At 38.5% G+C, this 16,586-nt stretch overlaps 1 protein-coding gene, 1 long non-coding RNA gene and 1 other non-coding gene across 3 annotated transcripts in view; 1 reads left to right on the plus strand and 2 right to left on the minus strand.

Annotated features, from left to right (window-relative positions):
• The window catches only part of VNN1 (vanin 1), a 725,633-nt gene that overhangs the window by 200,701 nt on the left and 508,346 nt on the right, over nt 1–16,586 (minus strand). The window lies entirely within an intron of this gene.
• Nucleotides 1–16,586, plus strand: part of LOC112818459 (uncharacterized) — a 219,506-nt gene that overhangs the window by 156,504 nt on the left and 46,416 nt on the right. The gene's annotated exons all lie outside the window — the stretch shown is intronic.
• On the minus strand, nt 11,372–11,479 carry LOC112819445 (U6 spliceosomal RNA). Its single transcript, XR_003206844.1, has one exon. It is a non-coding gene; the product is annotated as a U6 spliceosomal RNA (small nuclear RNA).

Here is a 16,586-nt window from a genome sequence, read left to right on the forward strand (position 1 = left end):
CTGAGTTTGTACATTCCTTGGGATTGGTGAGTCTTGCCCAGCGGATGTGGTCAACTGTGAATAGTTTGTATGCAGTTCACATCGCAGAACAGATATTTGTTCAGCTCCTTGAAGGAAAAGCTAGAAAGGGATTAGGAAAAAGTGAGCAATATAGAGATAATACCTCTCTGTCTTCTCCTTAACCTCCCCACAGAAGCATATAGCAGGGTATCTCCAGTCTTAGAAGTTGCAGATGCTGGGGAGACTACATGAAACTAAAGTGAGCAGGACTCTGGTTTAAACTGGTTAGACTGTTTTCACTTACTTTCAGGGTAATCAAGATCTGGGTAGTGCCTTTAGACATACTACATTCTAAGTAATTATGTTTTAGCTCATACAAATAAATTGCTCTACCAGTGTTGATGTGTGTATGTGAATTGATGTGCTGTATGTCTGTGAATAATTTGATTCCTCGGTCCAGCTAACCTTCTTGTTTATTTCCATAGTATAAATCTAACCTGCTTTTTCTCTCTGTACCAGATGATAGGAAGTTCCTACCCAAATTCTTTACAGTTGTAGTAAGTTAGCCTAATGAGTTTATAATGCCTTGCTGAGAGAATACCTTCACCCTTTCTAAGTTCCTTCTAGGCAAGGGACTTTGAGAAGATGAGCTCTTTCTTTCCAGCCCAGCTCTTCCTCCTTCACGGAAATCCAATCTCATCTGTCATTTCTCTAATTCTAGCATTTAATGTTCTGCAGATAGCTAGTAGCCTAGATTCCTGCATTGTCCATGACATTTCACATGACTCTGCTTTTGACTATGCCCTTTACTTACCCAGAATGCCCTTGCCCCATCATCGTCTATATAACAACAATTCAAATGTGATTTCTTCCAGGAAGACATCCCTGAAATCTCCAGCTGGGCTAATGGCCTTTCCTCTGAGTTCCCTTCTGCTGTCATGATCAACTCAGTGAGTGGTGTAGGAGGATTTCAATATGTGTGAGCGAATGCATGATATTCCCAATCTCTGTTGATTCTCTTTAGTGTGTCTCTCTTTAGTAGACTATGAGCATCTTGAGATCAGGGACTCTATTTTATTCATATCGTTCATACTTGTATTCCTGGAGTCCAGCCAAAAGCCTGGATGGAATATGGAGGGTGCTTAGTAATTGTTAAGAAAACTGATGGGAAACATTTTAATACCTTGTGAACAATTAGAACTGGGCCTCAGAAGGCCACACAATTTCTTTGAGATATTTCCCCATGTCCGCATTCTTTAAGATGCTGAAGCTAAAAGCTCACAGATGCACGTGTCGCCATGTATCACTACTCATGGCCTCCTCCTGCTGCCTCAGGCTATTCAGCTGGCGAAAGGGAGAAATGCTGGTGATTTACAAAGGAGTTTCGCTAGTAGATACAGCTTCTTAGAACTTCAGGATACTAATTGACATGATCCAATAAAACATGAGTGTAGAGAAAGTTTTCATGAACAATAAATCATAGAAGGAAATTTTGGTAATGTCAAAAATTTATGAGGGAGAATTAGAACAGAAATAGAACGTAAATGAAGGCTACTGATCAGTGAATCATTTGGACAGAATCATAAGGGTCTATCAGCTATCTGTGTTTTCTTTTCACATCTCACTGTTTTTGAAGCAGACAAGTGAGTTAAAGCAGGGATGAGGAAAACATATATGGGCTAACTGGCTAAATGCTACCTAATTGCTTTGATTCATAGGCCTCCTTCATTTAGGGCTTATTTTCTGAAAATAAGCTTTGTAGTTGGCAAAGAATGCTTGAGTTGAGTGTAATAGATAACATTCTTGGAAAGCTTTTTGAGATATTTTAGTCTCTGTTTCAGAAATTAATATGAATAAAAATGAGAATGCTTTATCTGGGAGAACATAATACCTCTGAAAGTATATATATATATATATATATTTAAATGATCTGGAAATTAGTTTCTTTGTTCTTAATCGTTCCACAAAACAGTAAGAATTTTGTTCCTTTGGGTTCTAAAGCGTAGTGTTCTACTTACTGTCAGATACCCAAGACAGCATCGGAACCTGGGACCCATAGAAAATAAGCATGGGAGGGGAGCGTTAAAACCAAAAGCAAAATAGCCAAAAACAAAACAAAATGCAAGTACTTTTGAAAGAATATGCCCTATGGGAAAACTAAGAGCCAAATGAAAATAAGCTGCTAAGATCACCCATACAGTGCGGTGGGTGCATAATAGTTGCTGACCAAATTCATGATCTCATCAGATTTTTGACATCTTGGGTTTCTGAGGTATTATAGTGGCTTGCCTACCATTCTTCTGAAGAAAACAATCTTACTTTTCACTTACTTGCATGGGAAGCACGATTATTCAGACGTGGGGAATATCTTTGCAGAAGCTTGAAAGTGGAAACCTCAAAATATCCAGGACTGCTGAATCTGCTGAGGAAGAAAGAGTTGAATTTCAGTCGGTACAAGTTTTGGCGAGTCTGTCAGTTCCCACAGTTACAACACAGATCCCAGGTTTTGACTTGTGCTTCAGTAAATTCACACTCACATCATACTGTTAATAGGCATGAGTTGAAAAACAAGACAGTCAAATAGAATATAAGTTGGCCTGATCTTCAGTAAACTTGATTATTATTATATTTTTATTTATTGTGGATGCACTCAAACGTTGTGCGTAGTGGTTAAATATATGAAATTGAAGTGGTAGTAAGAGTATTGGCCATCTGGCTTGAACGATTGCTCTAGTTTCTGAAATTTTCTCCAAGAAATACTATTTATGTACGCCACTTAAATAGAATAAAAATAAGATTACTTTCACTCATTTCGGCAACTATTGTAAATGGCACGCTTAAAAATGTACTCCAGGCAGTCCTGATCTGATGACAAGGGACACCATACAATATCACTGAGTTTAGAGAGTATATTTTACATCTCTGTGCTCTGAAATAGCACATAGCATAACCCCTTGGATTGTTGCCTCCCTCCATATGCCCTTTTCCCATTTTCCCACTCCACTTGTGGTCCCGCAGCTTTGAAAGAGGAACCTTCTTGCATTATTTCACATAAGGTTCTACGCCCCCACCTTCTGGGTAGTGCTGGCAAAATAAAAACTCTTGTACTCTTTTCTCTCCCTGTGTAAACATCGCTGACTTTCCCAAAAGCTGTGGAAGGTTGTTTATGGATCTGTGGTCACTGTGCTTGGAGATAGTGCCATACTGATGCTCTTGGTCACATGAGCAGGTGAAAGGGGTCATACCAGTAGGATGAGAGGATCGAGCATTTTCTACTGACTTTGCCTGATTATGGGAACGGTCCTTGATTTTTCAACAGTACTCCTGGAGCTCCTTCCTTCATTTTGTTCAAATTCGTTCATATTGTTCAAATTGAGCCACTCTGCCTGTTGCCAGCCATGTTGGTTAGCCTTCATGAGTTCACGGCTTAAAGGTAATGGTTCTTAAATTTGGGGTCTCAGTATCCCTTTATAGTTTTAAAAGTTATTGAGAACCCCAAAGTGCTTTTGTTTATGTGGGTTATATCTATTGTTGTTATTATATCTATTGCTATTAGATGTGAAAACTAAGAAAAGAAAAAATGTTTATTGACTCATTTAAAATAAAAATCATAAATCTACTATATACAAATAACCCATCTTTATGAAAATTAACTATATTTTCCAAATAAAAATTTTTTGCAAATCTCCTTGGTATCTAGATCAGTAGAAGATAGCTGGATACTCATCTGTATCTGCATTCAATCTGTTGTGATATGATGCTTTGAATTAAAGTACATACAGAAAATCTGACCTCACACAAATATATAGATGGAAAAAAGGAGGGTATTCTATATTATTTATTTATTTTTAAAAGATTTTATTTATTTGAGAGAAAGAGAGAGCATGTGGGGGGGGAGGAGCTGAGGGAGAAGGACAAGCAGACTCCACGCTGAGCACAGAGCCCCATGTGAGGCTCGATCCCAGAACCCTGAGATCATGACCTGAGCCAAAATCAAGACTCAGATGCTTAACCAACTGAGCCACCCGGGGAACCCCAAGGGAGGGGTATTTTATTTTTTTTTTATTAACATGTAATGTATTATTTGTTTCAGGGGTACAGGTCTGTGCGTCATCAGTCTTACACAATTCACAGCACTCAGCATAGCACCTACCCTCCCCAATGTCCATCACCCAGCCACCCCATCCCTCCCACCCCCCTCCACTCCAGCAACCCTCAGTTTGTTCCCTGAGATTAAGAGTCTCTTGTGGTTTGTCTCCCTCTCTGGTTTCATCTTGTTTCATTTTTTGGGAAGGGTATTTAAGTAGTGGTCTTAGATAGTCATGGATATTCTTCTCTGATACTGTAATTTCTTAAGAGTAACAATGTGAGATCTTAAACCCCATCAATGAACTTTCATACTCTTACTTTAAAATCTGTCCTGTATTTTGACTATGCCTTATTTTGCAGAATCACACATGTATCATTTGGAACATATTAGTTAATGGAGTTATACAGATCTTACAAATATTGACACGTTTCATTGTTCTATTTATAAATATACATATGTTAAAAATTATGTATGTTATTTAAATATTGTATTTAAAATATTAAATATTATGTTTAACTATGTATTACATATATATCTTGCCTTTGTTAATATCACCACCCATCTCATCAGAAGTCTTAATGTGTTCGGAAGTGTCAAACTCAAAATGACAAATTTAAATTTACCAAAATCCTAATCTTCACTTTCACTCTGATTTTATCATTGGTATCAGAAACTGCCAGTTGTTTTACCTGGAGTAATAGGATCACTTCAATTCATTTTTGAGAAAACGTCTGATAAGTGCCCCAGTGTGAATAACTATAGCTTGTCTGTCAGTCGTTTCTTAAATGAAAATCATGTTCCCTGACTCTGACTCAAAAAGGGATCACAAACGTTTTTCCTGAAGACAACCAGCATATTTTAGCAAGAAGTACTTTATGCGTATTTCCCATTTCATCATACATAATATTAAAAAGATATGTACTTAAGGGTTTAGATTTAATAACATTAATTCTTTTGGTTGTTTCATCAAAAATATTAAGCAAAACTAGATTTTTTTTTTTAAATGGCAAGGGCACAATGGTGAAGATAGAATCACTGCCAGCATAGTCTGAGTCCACAGCCTTTGAGTCGTGCTAGAGCACAAGAAACTTTAACCCAGTAGTTTTTACACTATGAATATGTTCACACAATGTAAGGAGCAAAAAATACAGATATTATAATGAGAATAATTTTTACATTGCAGATCCCTGAAAGGGTGTCCAGAAACTTACGGGTCTGGAAACCACATTTTGAGGACTGATGCCTAAAAGTATCTTTTTTTTTTTTTTAGATTTATTTATTTATTTGAGAGAGAAAGAGAGAGTGCGCACAAACGGGGGGAGGGGCAGAGGGCGAGGGAGAGAGAATCTCAAGCAGACTCCGTGTTGAGCACAGAGCCTGACCTTGGGCTTGATCTCACTACCCCAGAGAACATGAGATCACGACCTGAGCTGAAACCAGGAGTCAGCCGCTTAGCCGCTTGCTGCACCCAGGCGCCCCCTGAAGGTATCTTTTGGTGTGACTGTGTTTTTGACTTCCTCTTTCACTTGGTTTTGAGTAACATAGCAGCTGTTCAGAGGAGGTTTCCATCATCCTTGCTGCCAGCCATTTTTCTAGATGCCAAGACAACATTGGTTACTATTGCCATGTTACTTGAAATCAGTACTGCCCATTTACATGGTGGATGTAAACCTACGCAAAGCCATAGAAGTGAATGTTATGTTTAAGTTTGTAGGAATTTAATGGGAAGATATATGTGAAGTACTAACCCCAGGCAGGGCCTGGTGCATTATTGACAATAAAGTGTCTTTTTTGCAGTGGCTTTCAAGAAACATTTATTGGACTAAAGAATGGATTTGTTACTCCATTAGTCTCTCTTCTACCCACTTCTATCCAGCTGCAGGTACTGAAGTCCACTACATTTAGACCAGGTGACCAGGCCACTCTTTCTTTCATTCAGTCTGTATCCAGTGTGTCCGAAGAGAGCTGTTTGCTCAGTATTCACAACTTAGTTTTGCATTAGTTTTTAAATTGTAGTTCTATTCTCTGTGTCCTATGCTCTAGGTACAGCCCTACCATAAATCTCGGCCTGCTTTGCTATGACCCTGATACCCACTGCTATTAGTCCTCCAGATCTATCAGACATCCAGGACAAGAATACTGTCCTCCCCTCTTCCTCTGTACTGCCTGTGACATCTCCACTGTCCTAGTTACCCGCGAGCAGGTAACCATTCCTGAGTATTGAGAGCTGCCTGAATGCTGCTTGTTTGGACACGGACTTGTTCTGGCCTCCCCACCCATTCTGGGGCCAGCTAGAGAAGATAGATTGGTTTCTGTGAGCCTTACTCTGCTACTTCCCCATTTATTTACTTTCCCACTGGTCTCTTCACATTAGTCAGGAACTTGCAAGTCATCTTTTTATTTAACTTCACTATCATCATCTTCTTCATCATCATTTTTGTCAGCGTTACAAGCAGTTCTAAGAAGAGCCCTCAGTGAATCTGAGCTAATTTTATTCCTGAACCCCAAAATGACCTGATGAATCTTAAAGCTCTAATAAACCCCTCAGTATTGCTTCTCAGTAGGCATTAATCCCATTTTCTCTACTCTCCTTTCTGTTACTGTATATCACAAACGTTTGGAAAGATCATCGTTTTGATGATCTCGATTTGAGCATAAAGAAGGGCAAGACTAGTCAGTGAGACCAGTTATGAGGCTCTTCAGGGAATCTAGGTTAGAGATCCTAGTGGCTAAGAATAGGGAAGGCAATGGTGTTGTACACAGATGGAAAAGCTAAGCAAATATGTGAGGTAAAATCAGTAGGTCTTAACTTATGTATGGGTTAAAACAGAGATGATATTTTTCTCTCTGCTTTGGACTCCCGGTGGACTAATTCAGTGGTTCCACTGAAGATAGAACTACAGAGAATCAAGCTGTTGGGGGAAGATGATTGGATCAGGGTCAAGGTATCCGTGGGATATCCAAGAACAGTAAGATAACTGGTAATATGTACCTTGTGCTCTAGATATTGGATTTGAATGGAAATATCTTGAAGTCATCAGCATATAGATCATAACTGAAACATGGAGAAGGAGAGCATTGTCAAGAGAGATAATTTAACGGAAAAGATGAAGGAGCCTAGAATTGAGCATGGAAGTACACAAAATTTAATGGACAATCAGAAACATCAGGGCAACAAAGACACAGAAGTAGCAGGTCAACCCTCTTTCGATAAATGTTATTGGTAAATCACTAAGCATTCAATCTTTATCAAACCTTGTAAAAGACCCTCAAGGGGGAAAAAACCCTGAAAATTAAAATGAGCGAGAGCAGACTTTATAGGACTTTTGTGACCCACACTGATGTATATTCTGAAGCCATTTCAGTATTTCTAGGCTTTTATCAGAAAAAGAACATCTCATTTAGAATTGAGATTAAACAGGGTAAGGATAAAGAGAAGGCTATAAAAGCTAACAGTACAAAGGGTCCAAAAGAGGGAATAATAATGAGCCTGAAGAGATGGCAAGTTATTTTACACTCTTTGGAAAGAGACAGTTAGTTGAGACTGGTTAATGAGTTGTCAAGGAGAGCTGGCTGCCTATGGCACAGTCTGGGATTCCTCTTACCTGTAGAAGGGTGTAGGATGGGCGAAATGGTTTAAACAGGTAGTGCTGAGCAGACTGGGGACTCTTTGCCATAGTAATTGCAACTGTAGAGCTCCCTTCAGTTGGTAGCCTCAACATTTCTTGACTCATTCTCAGTACCAGGACTATTGAGGGAGAGACTCTTTGTTTGCTAAACTCCATCTGCCACTTCCTAGACTCAAACGGACTGCTGATATTACCCGTCTTTAGAGACAAATCATTAGACCATATCAGTTAAAGCAAAAATAAAATCTCACAGTATTTATAATAAGGATAACATAATGGAATTGGCTTGGCTGGAATGATGATGTCATAATAATGATAGTTCTCATTTGAGTGTTTCTAGATGCCAAGCCCCGGGGCAAGTACTTTATGTGCATTCTCTCATTAAATCCTTGTAGTCCTACACATAATCTTCACTTCTAAAGGAAAACAGCCCCCAAACTTACATAATCAAATACATTTATTTCTAATGTTGATTGTCTTTACATGTATATGTCAAGGTAATTAATATTGAATTTGTCTAGGCTGTAATTTGTTTGGTTGCATCTATCTGCATTTGCCAGCTTGCATGTCAAAACCTAAAACTGTAGTTTGTGGTTGACAGTCGGAGATAACTTTCCTTTTAGCTTAGTTGTACTCCTCTAAACCTATTTGAAGCCAACCCCAAACTTCATTTCTTTAAAAGCCTTGCACTCTGGCATTAAAGTATTGTGAGTCTGCCTGTTTTGAAGACATTTGTAATTCTATAAAGAAAAATCACTAAGGAATCACCAAATCACCATTCTTATAATGGCAATTTCTGGTTACATTTTTTTAGTACATAGAGGATTAGTTCCTAGGAGGAAAACAAAACAAAACAAAACAAAACTGTTGCTCTTTTGCCTTATTCCATAAACTTGTCAAACTCAGAGAAGTACATTTAAAACTGGTGAGTACTCTTGGTAAACTACATGGGTTTCTATTTACAACTTTTTATTTTAAGGAGTTGTAATCTTCATGGCTTTGTTTTGGATTCCTTTATATATTACTTTGAAAATAAAAAAAAAAAAAAAGCTAAACAACAATGTTGCATAACCAAAGTTAACAAGAGTGAACATGACTTGGTTGCATTAAATCTTTGAGATCCATCTGTTTCCACAAGTTTCTCCATTTTCATCCAGTGTGTGCTCCTTTTCTCATAGGCTAGTCCTCATGATTTATCTTGTGATCCTACCCAGCCTTCTTCAGATGTCTGAGAGGAAGGGGCAGGATAAAATTGTTACCCTCCACAAGGACAGCAGTATACTCTCCGTCAGACCAGAATTGATGGGTATCTCCAATAAACAAAATGACTTCTGAGGGACCAGTTTCCTTTTGATCTCCTCGTCTCTATGTTTTTCACTGTTTAATCCCACTAATACTGGTACCCTCATCCTTGCTTATTCTCCTGAGCAATATTCTCCATAACCACAGCTTCGAGGACCATACACTGATGACCTCCAAATCTCCAAACATTTCTCATCTTCAGGTCATATATCCAGGCTGCCTATTGGACATGCCACTGGATGATCTTTATATAACTGAAATCCAACATATGTCTGTTGCTGAATACTGGGCATGCATAGGATAAAACTCCACAAAACTAGGCAGAAAATAACCAGATGACTGAGGAGCTCTAAACTGAACAATTCCTAGAGCTCACATGTAATTCATGATTGGAGTAAAAGATTGTCCACCTCTGAAGCAGGTGTAGCGAGTTGATCTAATCAGGCCATCAGGAGTCATGTGCTACCTATCCACTGAGCATCAGTTCTAAAGGCTGAATATTATGCTGTAAGCGCTTGAAAATGACAAGTCCCCACTGTATTTGGATTTCTCTTGGCCATCCTATCTGATCCTTCCTCTCCCATCTGAGCATAAATGGGGAAAAACAAAGATGACAAGCTGAGTTGAGTTTCCTGGTTAATTCTGAGCTTCCTTAGAGGATCTAAGCAAAGTGTAAGTGGATGCAGTTTTGTGTGTGCTTAAATCTACATGCCACACCTCTCCCGAGTCTCTAATTCTCACCCATGCTGAGAGCCACGTGCAGGGTCATCCAGCTGGTGAGAGTAAACAACCATTCAGGGCTTTTGGCTTTCTGTGTATGTGAGTCATGGAGGGGTGCTTGTTGAAGTGTAAAGAAAGATAAACACGTGGCAGCTCTCTAAAGCCTGTTTCTGGAAACCTAGCAGGAGGGAACAGATAGCCATTGTTCAGAGCCTATAAAGTGTTATGAGACTACAGTGGGAAATGCATACTTAGGGAAGACCAAATTTTTGATGGATCAGAAATTGAAATGCTTGTAATTAAACTGGAATTAAACCAGTGGTGACAGAGGGTTTTTTGGGTGAAAGGATATAGAGGTAGGAGAGTAAGAAAACAAGACTCAAGATCAAGGAGTTGTCAAGTTCAATTGGATCAGGAATTCTCATAAGAAAACAAAACAAAACACTGGAGAAAACCTGATTTCCCCTGGAATAGACTTGACCGTGCGTGAGAAAAAAGTATTGCTGAAGCCCTTTGGCTAGAAGTGACTCTACAACTGTATTCCTATGTGGCAATAATGACCACCTCAATAATCTATACATACAATCGCCAAATTCTAGTCTGCCAAAGAACCCCATAGTAACAGCTTTCTGTGGGAGCTTGTTCATGCCTTAAGCCTTTTTAGATTCTGCACATCTCTGAAAGAGCTCCGGAAATAACCTAAATCCAGCACTGCGTTCACATGCGAGCAAAAGGTGTCCTGCACTTCAGGCCCTGCCTATCACAAACCCAGTATAAAGGAATTTTGTAAGGACACACAGGTGCCCTTACTATGGATCCAGCACTCAGCCCCGACACAGAACAACCTGGAACCATGGACTTTCCCGCTGGGACTAACCTTGTTCAGGCTCTAGGGAAATGTTTGTGCCTATTTTGTGCCCTGTGTCCCAGAAAAAAGTGATTATATCTGGTTCTCTGTTGCTGTTGGAGAAAGAAAACACTTTGGAGTGAAGGCAGGCTTTGAACAGCAGAAACCCTTGAGTATGAGAAAATATATGGAGTGATTTATCAAGTCCCTCCTTGCAGATAATAGGAATGCATATTCATTCTTTCCTAACGAAGTGTGCTTTCCCAGTAGAGCAGCTATTGTTCTTGCTATTCTTTGTGGTTCTGATTCATGGTTCCAGGGATTACTCTCAGACGAGCACGGTATTCATAGCAGTTGTATATGGTGACTGTGGAACATTTTGCATAGTACTATGAATTTTTTAGTTTATAGAATATTTACTCTATTGCTATTAAATTTCTATACCCATTGCATTAATCATCCATGTATCATTGGACCATCAACAGAACACAGAGATGTGCACAATAAAAATTAATGTGCTTGTCTTTGATAATTTGCTGACTTCCAGTCATATAAAAACCATAGATTTGGACATATTTCCAATTTTGTCATAATGACAGTGACATATGTCAAAATAAGAGAATAAAACATATTTTTTTACAGTGTGTTAGCTTGATTTACAACTTAAATATAGAGACATTTGGTATGCTGGCCTCCAATTTTACTTTTTTTTTTTTTTTCATTTTATAGGTATTGGTTTACCAATTGGTGCAATAGGATTTTTTAACATGCAGAAAACATGAAAAAAATATGGAACACTTCATGAATTTGTGTTGTCATCCTTGTGCAGGGGCCATGTTAATCTCTGTATCGTTCCGATTTTGGTATATGTGCTGCCTTCAAAGCGAGCACTCCGATTTTACTCATTTTTTTTATTTATTTGTCAGAGCGAGAGCACAGGCAGGGGAAGTGGCAGGCAGAAGGAGAAGCAGGCTCCCCGCTGAGCAAGGAGCCTGATGTGGGACTCGATCCCAGGACCCTGAGATAATGACCCAGACGTCACTCCAGTTTTATTCTTATCTTGAGTCCTGCAACCCTTACTCCTGGGCCTGTCTTACCACACTTGACCCAGCTCTATCCAGTTGACCAGAGTTAGGTGACCTGGCTTATTCATAGTGACATTTCAAGAAGGAAAAGAAGTTATATCATCTTAGCCTGAAAATAACTTACTATTCACTCAGAAAATATTGATACATGCCTTTGGTTCTGGTGACGTAGTTTCTTTCTAAAGAGGATTTTCTCTTCCTGAAAAAAGTCAGTCATTTTTATGTTCTGCCTTCTTACAAAGTTTTGTCACTGAAATTTCCGCGCCATGAGTTGCAATACAGAACATATGCAGAATAAATTCTGGTTTTGTGCAGAGAAAGACTTAGGGAAATCCTCACTTTTCAAAGGTCACTGCTTGCTGTCCGTGACACTTTGTAATAACTTCACCCCTCATTTAGTATTGCTTATGCACTGTGTGTGGGGATAATAAAATGGGATGTCAAATTAGTCTGTCAGTATACACAGACATATATAATATATATATTTATAATGAATTTATCTCTGTAAATAAACTATGATAGAGAGAAGAGATGTAACAAAATATGTTAAATCTATATTGGGAGCTTGTATAGTGCCCAGGAAAATTTTTCTATAATAGTTTAAGTGAAAGCCATCTATTAGGGTAAGTTGCCTGGAGTAGAGAGAAGATAGTAGTTGGTCTTCAAGGGCAAATGACAAAGATGGGACCCCATCCTGAAGCTAGGATGGATAGTCTATGCCTCCTGCTACTCTTTTCTATTTTATTTTTTATTTTTTTTAAGATTTTATTTATTTATTTGAGAGAGAGAGGGACACAGCGAGAGAGGGAACACAAGCAGGGGGAGTGGGAGAGGGAGAAGCAGACTCTCCACTGAGCAGGGAGCCGGAGGCGGGGCTCGATCCCAGGACCCTGGGATCATGACCTGAGCTGAAGGCAGACACCCAATGACTGAGCCACCCAGGTGCCCCTCTTTTTTTTAGATGCACCCCCCCTAACAAAGGACCAGGTTCCAGGATGGGAGCCCCTACCCTCTCCTTTACGTAGAGGCCCAGAACTATTTGGGCCTGTCCTGCTGCTTGGTTTTGTTCTTTGTTATTTCTTAACTAGGCTTAGGATAAAGACTTAGGCCTTTTCTTCTGAAGAAAAGTTAAAGGATCTTGAGTAGCTCTTTGAAACCAAGCTCAGTAAGCCTTGCCCTTGAAACCATAATATCACTTCTAAAGATTGTTTGTTCCAGACATGCTTTGGAAACGTAGGATAAACCACTTGGAAAATGATAAACTTTAAGAGACAATATAATATTTGGTTTTAAAAATATGTTTGGTTTTTCCTAAACATGTTCTGTGAAGCATATTATGTCAGTAAAGTAAATGAAGCCTGGTTTCTGATAAACTTAGTAGCATTAGATTTATTCATAACATCCAAGATTTTTTAAAAGTGGTTTAAAATTAATGATATTTTGAGAAAAATTTGGCAGTTCACATCATTGGGAGATAATTATAAACACCCTCCCTTAAGCATCTTATAAACCAGACTTCTGATTTCCAGGATGCCATTGTCTGGGTAATAGAGAGAACGTCATCTGTTTGCCTTCATTATTGTTTTCTTATTTCTTTAGTTTGTTTATTTCATAAAGCCCTTTGGATTGAAAACCCCATTGTAGAATTAACAGAGTGGAAAAGATCTTTAAATACGTTGTTACTTTTATGATTTTTTTCTCTTATTATAAAATTAGAATCATACCTAAAAATGAAAATCAACATGTATTTACATTATTTTCTCCTCTTCCAGTTTCAACCTAAGCCTCTATTTTTTCCACGCCTTGTGTCATTTTCTCTTAAATTATAGTATACAGTCCTTTGTTTTCTGATTCTCAAATATGCTTGTCTCTCTTGGGCTTATTTGTCCCAAGCTATTTTGTAGGCATTTCTATTTATTTTACTTTTTTCAACTTGGTTTGGTTCAGAACTCTTCTGACAAGGGTCCCTTGCTTTCTAATTTCTTTATGTTAATGCAAATCTACATAATTGCTTTATATGTTTGGTTATTGGGCCCTCTGCCAATTCCGTCCCTCTCATTCCTTGCCTCTTCACTCCTACAATCAGTGTGCTTTTACTCATAACTTAAATACAGCTATCAAAGTTAATTAATCCGCTTGACCATTTGACTACCCATTTGGTTCTTTTCCCCATTATCTACCTAAAACCACACCAGATTTGACAAACTACGGGCCCCAACCAAAGAAAACTACCAAAGTACTTCTATATTTACCTAACATAAAAATCTTAATAGCCAATAAAAATACTATTTTCTTTTCTAACTGCGTGTCTAGATTGATCCCACCAATCTTCAAATTTTGTCTTCTCTTTTCTCCAAAGAGTTATCTTCACTTTTTTCTAAGTGAAAGTGATCTTTCTAATCATACTCTTCTCAGACCATTCCCTTCTATGACTCCATTTGGCTTTTGTAAATGAATCATGTGGCCCTCTCATGCTTCTTTAATCCTCTCACATACTGTTCCAGTAAACAAATCCCTGCTAAATTTTAATTGAGGCTCTTTTCCTTCATCCTGGGAATGGAATCAGGAGAAAAGAAACTGCCCTCGGCTACGTTTTTATTTGGAAGACTTATTTTTTTTTCTCAAAATGAAACTTTATCCCAGTTCACTTATTTCTCCCCCAGTCCTTCTTTCAGATAAATTTTCCATGTATCAAGCCTCCAGCCTAGACCAATACCACCACTCATCTATGGTTTCCAAAACCCCAGCTTCTACCAGTGAAGAGCCCCAAGTGCCACAGATGCCCTAACTTATCTCCTCTTCCCTAGATGTTGGTATATACATATCTTATCTCTCCAGTTAGAGTATAAATTCCTTTAGAATAAGAACTAAATGTTTCTATGGTTGTCAAACCAAATGCCATATCTAGTGGGTGATAAAATCCATTTAGAAAGTTGTGACCCACACTAAAAATAAATCAAATATAAACAAAGAGAGGCTATCCCAATGAATTGCTCATGGTAAGAATAAGAATTAGCCAAGATATGGAAACAATCTAAGTGTTGATCAGTGGATGAATGGATAAAGAAAATGACTGGATAAAGAAAAAAATATATATATGTATATATTTAATGGAATAATATTCAGCCACAAAGAAGAAGGAAATCTTGACATTTGTGACAATATGGACGGACCTTGAGGCATTATGCTAAGTGAAATAAGTCAGACAGAGAAAGATAAATACTCTATGATCTCACTTATATGAGGTATCTGAAAAAACAAAAAACTGAGCTCATAAATACAGAGCACAGATGGTGGTTGCTAGAGGCAGGGGTTGAGAAATGGAAGAAATGGGTAAAGGGGGTCAAAAGGCACAAACTTCCAGTTATAAAATAAATAAGTCATGAAAAATGTAATGTAGAGCATGGCAATGCTAATTAATAACACAGCATTGCATATTTGAAAGTTGCAAAGAAAGTAGCTTTTAAAAGTTTTCACTTCAAGAAAAAATGTTGTAACATATGACAACTGACAATGATGGATGTTAACTAGGCTTGTTGTGGTGATCATTTTACAATATACACAAATACTGAATTGTTATGTTGTATATCTGAAGCTAATGTTATATGTCAATTATACCTCAATTCATAAAAACAAAATTTAGAAATGGGAGAAAAAGAGTAAGAGTTGTTTTGGGAAACATTTTAGTGTATGGCCACTGGGTCATGACCAGAATTTTGAGAAGCACTGCACTACAGATAAGAACACAATAGATGCCTAGTATTTGGTCATTTAAGTTGTTAAAAAAGAAGAGTTGAGGAAAGATTTGGAAGAAGCCTGTCTATAAAATTCTGAGGCCTTTTTGTGGCTCTTGCTCCTTGGCCCTTCAGTCTGTGTGGGGTCTCAGCAGTCTCAGGTTGCTTCATTAACATGATTAAGTACCTCTTTTCCTGGTTCAGAACATTTGGATGAGCCACAAATTCCCTGAGAGAATTCATACGCCGATGTAAGCCTCATGGTGGACACAACGCATAAACCCTACTGTGGGTTTTCTATCTCCCAAATGGGAAGTTAATTATTGTTGACATAAATTGCTAAACTCCACACCCTTCAATTTATTTTAGCAAATATTCGTGGAGTGCCTCCTCTGTACCAGGATTGCGTGGACTGAAGATACAGAGTTGAATCAGACACAGAGTATACCCTGGAAGAGCTAATGATTTAATACAGGAGCTGACAAACCGCAGCCCACAGGCCAAATCTGGCCCACAGTCTGTTAGTGTAAATAAAGTTTTATTGGAACTCAGCCAGGCTCATTTGTTTGCAATGTATAGTCTATGGCTGCTTTTACGCAACCATGCAGAGCTGAGTAGTTGCAACAGCAACCAGATGGCCCACAGGGCTTCAATTTTTACTGAAAAATATCTGTGAAAAAGTTTGCCAATCTCTAATCAATAAAACATCAAAATTTAAGGTAATACTTCTTTTCTATGGTATTTCGATATGCAAAAGCAGCAGGTATATCAAGAGCAATGTAGTATTTTCCTTATTTTTATGACTAAACAACATAGATTATTGGTCTGATGATGCAGCCTTAAAAGTATCCAAGAAGTGACCCCTTTTGAAAAGCTGGTGAGAGAGAAACATTATTGTCTTAACGAAATGACATTTCATGTCTTTCTCTCTTACGCATACATAACCACCCTGCCCAGAGACTTGGATGTCTGAATACAGTGCCAATATTATCATAAAAATTACAGAGCTGGGGCGCCTGGGTGGTTCAGGTGGTTAAGCAACTGCCTTCGGCTCAGGTCATGATCCTGGAGTCCCGGGATCGAGTCCCGCGTCGGGCTCCCTGCTCAGCAGGGAGTCTGCTTCTCTCTCTGACCCTCTTCCCTCTCGTGCTCTCTATCTCTCATTCTCTATCTCTCTCA

This window comes from Callorhinus ursinus, unplaced genomic scaffold (genome assembly GCF_003265705.2).
Source record: "Callorhinus ursinus isolate GAN/ISIS: 27379988/994484 unplaced genomic scaffold, GSC_fseal_2.0 scaffold6, whole genome shotgun sequence".
In the NCBI taxonomy this organism is placed as follows: Eukaryota; Metazoa; Chordata; class Mammalia; order Carnivora; family Otariidae; genus Callorhinus; species Callorhinus ursinus.